We start from the raw sequence: 6,511 nt of genomic DNA on the forward strand, positions 1-6,511 counted from the left end.
GTGTTTGACTTTGTTACTTGGTGTAAGTGTGTGTCTGTGTTACTGGGTGTCAGTGTATGTCTTTGTTACTTGGTGTCAGTGTATGTCTTTTTTACTTGGTTTCAGTTTATGTCCTTGTTACTTGGTGCAAATCTGTGTCTGTGTTACTGGGTATCAGTGTCTGTCTTTGTCACTTGGTGCAAGTGTGTGTCTGTGTTCCTCGGTATCAGTGTATGTCTTTGTTACTTGGTGTAAGTGTGTGTCTGTGTTATTGGGTATCAGTGTATGTCTTTGTTACTTGGTGTCATTGTGTGTCTTTGTTACTGGGTGTCAGTGCGTGTCTCTGTGACTTGGTGTCAGTGTATGTCTTTGTTCCTGGGTGTCAGTTTATGTCTTTGTCACTTGGTGACAGTGTGTGTATGTGTTAGACTTTGTTACTTGGTGTCAGTGTGTGTCAGTGTAACTGGGTATCAGTGTATGTCTTTGTTACTTGGTGTAAGTGTGTGTCTGTGTTACTGGGTATCAGTGATTGTCTTTGTTACTTGGTGTCAGTGTATGTCTTTTTTACTTGGTGTAAGTGTATGTCTTTGTTACTTGGTGTCAGTGTATGCCTTGCTACTTGGTGTAAGTGTGTGTCTGTGTTACTGGGTATCAGTGTATGTCTTTGTTACTTGGTGTCAGTGTGTGTCTTTGTTACTGGGTGTCAGTGCATGTTTTTGTGACTTGGTGTAAGTTTGTGTCTGTGTTACTGGGTATCAGTGCCTGTCTTTGTTACTTGGTGTAATTGTTTCTCTGTGTTACTGGGTGTCAGTGTGTATCTGTGTTCCTGGGTGTCAGTGCAAGTCTTTGTTACTTGGTGTCAGTGTATGTCTTTGTTACTTGGTGTCAGTGTAAGTCTGTGTTACTTGGTATAAGTGTTTGTCTTTATTACTTTTTGTAATTGTATGTCTTTGTTACTTGGTGTCAGTGTATGTCTTCGTTACTTGGTGTAAGTGTGTGTCTGTGCTACTGGGTATCAGTGTATGTCTTTGTGACTTGGTGTCAGTGTATGTCTTTGTGACTTGGTGTCAATGTATGTCTTTTTAACCTGGTGTCAGTGGATGTCTTAGTGACTTGGTGTCAGTGTATTTCTTTGTTACTGTGTGTCTGTGTATGTCTGCGTTACATGGTGTCAATGTGTGTCTTTGTTACTGGGTGTCAGTGTATGTCTTTGTTACTTGGTGTAAGTGTGTGTCTGTGTTACTGGGTATCAGTGTATGTATTTGTTACTTGATGTCAGTGTATGTCTTTGTGACTTGGTGTCAGTGTATGTCTTTGTTACTGGGTGTCAGTGTATGTCTTTGTGACTTGGTGTCAGTGTATGTCTTTGTTACTGTGTCTCAGTTTTTGTCTTTGTTACTTGGTGTCAGTGTATGTCTTTGTTACTTGGTGTCAGTGTATGTCTGTGTTACTTGGTGTAAGTGTGTGTTTGTGTTACGGGGTATCAGTGTATGTCTTTGTTACTTGGTGTCAGTGTATGTCTTTGTTACTTGGTGTAAGTGTGTGTCTGACTTACTGGGTGTCAGTGTATGTCTTTGTTCCTTGGTGTCAGTGTATGTCTGTGTTACTTCGTGTAAGTGTGTGTCTTTGTTACTTGGTGTAAGTGTATGTCTTTGTTCCTTGGTGTCAGTGTATGTCTGTGTTACTTGGTGGAAGTATATGTCTTTGTTACTTGGTGTCAGTGCTTGTCTTTGTTACTTGGTGGAAGTGTGTGTCTGTGTTACTGGGTATCAGTGTATGTCTTTGTGACTTGGTGTCAGTCTATGTCTTTGTTACTTGGTGTCAGTGTATGTCTTTCTTAGATTCTGACAGTGTGTGTCTGTGTTAGTCTTTGTTACTTGGTGTCACTGTTTTTCTGTGTATGTCTTTGTTACTGTGTGTCTGACTTTCTCTATGTTACTGGGTGACAGTGTGTGTTTGTTTGTGTTACTGGGTGTCAGTGTGTGTCCGTGTTACTTGGTGTAAGTGTATGTCTTTGTTTCCTGGTGTCAGTGTATGTCTTTGTTACTTGGTGTCAGTGTTTGTCTTTGTTACTTGGTGTAAGTGTGTGTCTGTGTTACTGGGTATCAGGGTATGTCTTTGTGATTTGGTGTGATTGTATGTCTTTGTTACTTGGTGTCAGTGTATGTCTTTGTCACTTGGTGCAAGTGTGTATTTGTGTTACTAGTTGTAATTGTGTGTCTGTGTTACTTGGTATCAGTGTATGTCTTTGTTACTTGGTGTAAGTGTGTGTCTGTGTTACTGGGTAACAGTGTATGTCTTTGTTACTTGGTGTCAGTGTATGTCTGTGTTACTTGGTATAAGTGTTTGTCTTTGTTACTTTTTGTAATTGTATGTCTTTGTTACTTGGTGTCAGTGTATGTCTTCGTTACTTGGTGTAAGTGTGTGTCTGTGCTACTGGGTATCAGTGTATGTCTTTGTGACTTGGTGTCAGTGTATGTCTTTGTGACTTGGTGTCAATGTATGTCTTTTTAACTGGGTGTCAGTGGATGTATTTGTGACTTGGTGTCAGTGTATTTCTTTGTTACTGTGTGTCAGTTTATGTCTTTGTTACTTTGTGTCAGTGTATGTCTTTGTTACTTGGTGTCAGTGTATGTCTGTATTACTTGGTGTAAGTGTGTGTCTGTGTTACTGGGTATCAGTGTATGTCTTTGTTACTTTGTGTCTGTGCATGTCTGTGTTACATGGTGTCAGTGTGTGTCTTTGTTACTGGGTGTCAGTGTATGTCTTTGTTACTTGGTGTAAGTGTGTGTCTGTGTTACTTGGTATCAGTGTATGTATTTGTTATTTGGTGTCAGTGTATGTCTTTGTGACTTGGTGTCAGTGTATGTCTTTGTTACTGGGTGTCAGTGTATGTCTTTGTGACTTGGTGTCAGTGTATGTCTTTGTTACTGTGTCTCAGGTTATGTCTTTGTTACTTGGTGTCAGTGTATGTCTTTGTTACTTGGTGTCAGTGTATGTCTGTGTTACTTGGTGTAAGTGTGTGTCTGTGTTACGGGGTATCAGTGTATGTCTTTGTTACTTGGTGTCAGTGTATGTCTTTGTGACTTGGTGTAAGTGTGTGTCTGTCTTACTGGGTGTCAGTGTATGTCTTTGTTATTTGGTGTCAGTGTATGTCTTTTTTACTTGGTGTAAGTGTATGTCTTTGTTACTGGGTGTCAGTGCGTGTCTGTGTTACTGGGTATCAGTGCATGTCTTTGTTACTGGGTGTCAGTGCGTGTCTGTGTTACTGGGTATCAATGTATGTCTTTGTTAATGGGTATCAATGTATGTCTTTGTTACTTGGTGTATGTGGATGTCTTTGTTACTTGGTGTCAGCGTCTGTCTTTGTTACTTGCTGTAAGAGTATGTCTTGGTTACTGGGTATCTTTGTATGTCTTTGTTACTTGGTGTATGTGTGTGTCTGTGTTACTGGGTATCAGTGTATGCCTTTGTTACTTGGTGTCAGTGTATGTCTTTGTTACTTGGTGTCAGTGTATGTCTTTGTTACTTTGTGTAAGTGTGTGTCTGTGTTACTGGGTATCAGTGTTTGTCCTTGTTACTTGGTGTCTGTGTGTGTCTGTGTTAATTGGTGTAAGTGTGTGTCAGTGTAACTGGGTATCAGTGTATGTCTTTGTTACTTGGAGTAAGTGTTTGTATTTTTTACTTGGTGTAAGTGTATGTCTCTGTTACTTGGTGTCAGTGTATGCCATTATTACTTGGTGTCAGTGTGTGTCTGTGTTACTGGGTATCAGTGTATGTCTTTGTTAATTGGTGTCAGTGTATGTCTTTGTTATTTGGTGTAAGTGTGTGTCTGTGTTACTGGTTATCAGTGTATGTCTTTGTTACTTGGTGTCATTGTGAGTCTGTGTTGCTGGGTATCAGTGTATGTCTTTGTTCCTTGGTGTCAGTGTATGTCTTTGTGACTTGGTGTCAGTGTATGTCTTTGTTACTGGGTGTCAGTGTGTGTCTGTGTATGTCATTGTTACTTGGTGTCAGTGTCGGTCTTTTTTACTTGGTATCAGTGTATGTCCTTGTTACTTGATGCAAATGTGTGTCTGTGTTACTGCGTATCAGTGTCTGTCTTTGTTACTTGGTGTAATTTTGTGTCTGTCTTACAGGGTATCAGTGTATGTCTTTGTTACTTGGTGTCAGTGTATGTCTTTGATACTTGGTGTAAGAGTGTGTCTGCGTTCCTCGGTATCAGTGCATGTCTTTGTTACTTGGTGTAATTTTGTGTCTGTCTTACAGGGTATCAGTGTATGTCTTTGTTACTTGGTGTCAGTGTATGTCTTTGATACTTGGTGTAAGTGTGTGTCTGTGTTACTGGGTATCAGTGTATGTCTTTGTTACTTGGTGTCTGTGTGTGTCTGTGTTACTTGGTGTAAGTGTGTGTCAGTGTAATTGGGTATCAGTGTTTGACGTTGTTACTCGGTGTAAGTGTGTGTCTGTGTTACTGGGTGTCAGTGTATGTCTTTGTTAATTGGTGTCAGTGTATGTCTTTTTTACTTGGTTTCAGTTTATGTCCTTGTTACTTGCTGCAAATCTGTGTCTGTGTTACTGGGTATCAGTGTCTGTCTTTGTCACTTGGTGCAAGTGTGTGTCTGTGTTCCTCGGTATCAGTGTATGTCTTTGTTACTTGGTGTAAGTGTGTGTCTGTGTTATTGGGTATCAGTGTATGTCTTTGTTACTTGGTGTCATTGTGTGTCTTTGTTACTGGGTGTCAGTGCGTGTCTCTGTGACTTGGTGTCAGTGTATGTCTTTGTTCCTGGGTGTCAGTTTATGTTTTTGTTACTTGGTGACAGTGTGTGTATGTGTTAGACTTTGTTACTTGGTGTCAGTGTGTGTCAGTGTAACTGGGTATCAGTGTATGTCTTTGTTACTTGGTGTAAGTGTGTGTCTGTGTTACTGGGTATCAGTGTTTGTCTTTGTTACTTGGTGTCAGTGTATGTCTTTTTTACTTGGTGTAAGTGTATGTCTTTGTTACTTGGTGTCAGTGTATGTCTTTGTTACTTGGTGTATGTGTGTGTCTGTGTTACTGGGTATCAGTGTATGTCTTTTTTAATTGGTGTCAGTGTATGCCTTGCTACTTGGTGTAAGTGTGTGTCTGTGTTACTGGGTATCAGTGTATGTCTTTGTTACTTGGTGTCAGTGTGTGTCTTTGTTACTGGGTGTCAGTGCATGTTTTTGTGACTTGGTGTAATTGTTTCTCTGTGTTACTGGTTGTCAGTGTGTATCTGTGTTCCTGGGTGTCAGTGCAGGTCTTTGTTACTTGGTGTCAGTGTATGTCTGTGTTAGTTGGTGTAAGTGTGTGTCTGTGTTATTGGGTATCAGTGTGTGTCTTTGTTACTGGGTAACAGTGTATGTCTTTGTTACTTGGTGTCAGTGTATGTCTGTGTTACTTGGTATAAGTGTTTGTCTATGTTACTTTTTGTAATTGTATGTCTTTGTTACTTGGTGTCAGTGTATGTCTTCGTTACTTGGTGTAAGTGTGTGTCTGTGCTACTGGGTATCAGTGTATGTCTTTGTGACTTGGTGTCAGTGTATGTCTTTGGGACTTGGTGTCAATGTATGTCTTTTTAACCTGCTGTCAGTGGATGTCTTTGTGACTTGGTGTCAGTGTATTTCTTTGTTACTGTGTGTCAGTTTATGTCTTTGTTACTTGGTGTCAGTGTATGTCTTTGTTACTTTGTGTCAGTGTATGTCTGTATTACTTGGTGTAACTGTGTGTCTGTGTTACAGGGTATCAGTGTTTGTCTTTGTTACTTTGTGTCTGTGTATGTCTGCGTTACATGGTGTCAATGTGTGTCTTTGTTACTGGGTGTCAGTGTATGTCTTTGTTACTTGGTGTAAGTGTGTGTCTGTGTTACTTGGTGTCAGTGTATGTCTTTGTGACTTGGTGTCAGTGTATGTCTTTGTTACTGGGTGTCAGTGTATGTCTTTGTGTCTTGGTGTCAGTGTATGTCTTTGTTACTGTGTCTCAGTTTATGTCTTTGTTACTTGGTGTCAGTGTATGTCTTTGTTACTTGGTGTCAGTGTATGTCTGTGTTACTTGGTGTAAGTGTGTGTTTGTGTTACGGGGTATCAGTGTATGTCTTTGTTACTTGGTGTCAGTGTATGTCTTTGTTACTTGGTGTAAGTGTGTGTCTGTGTTACTTCGTGTAAGTGTGTGTCTTTGTTACTTGGTGTAAGTGTATGTCTTTGTTCCTTGGTGTCAGTGTATGTCTTTGATACTTGGTGTAAGTGTGTGTCTGTGTTACTGGGTATCAGTGTATGTCTTTGTTACTTGGTGTCTGTGTGTGTCTGTGTTACTTGGTGTAAGTGTGTGTCAGTGTAATTGGGTATCAGTGTTTGACGTTGTTACTCGGTGTAAGTGTGTGTCTGTGTTACTGGGTGTCAGTGTATGTCTTTGTTAATTGGTGTCAGTGTATGTCTTTTTTACTTGGTTTCAGTTTATGTCCTTGTTACTTGCTGCAAATCTGTGTCTGTGTTACTGGGTATCAGTGTCTGTCTT

Source organism: Heterodontus francisci, unplaced genomic scaffold (assembly GCF_036365525.1).
Source record: "Heterodontus francisci isolate sHetFra1 unplaced genomic scaffold, sHetFra1.hap1 HAP1_SCAFFOLD_53, whole genome shotgun sequence".
Classification (NCBI taxonomy): Eukaryota; Metazoa; Chordata; class Chondrichthyes; order Heterodontiformes; family Heterodontidae; genus Heterodontus; species Heterodontus francisci.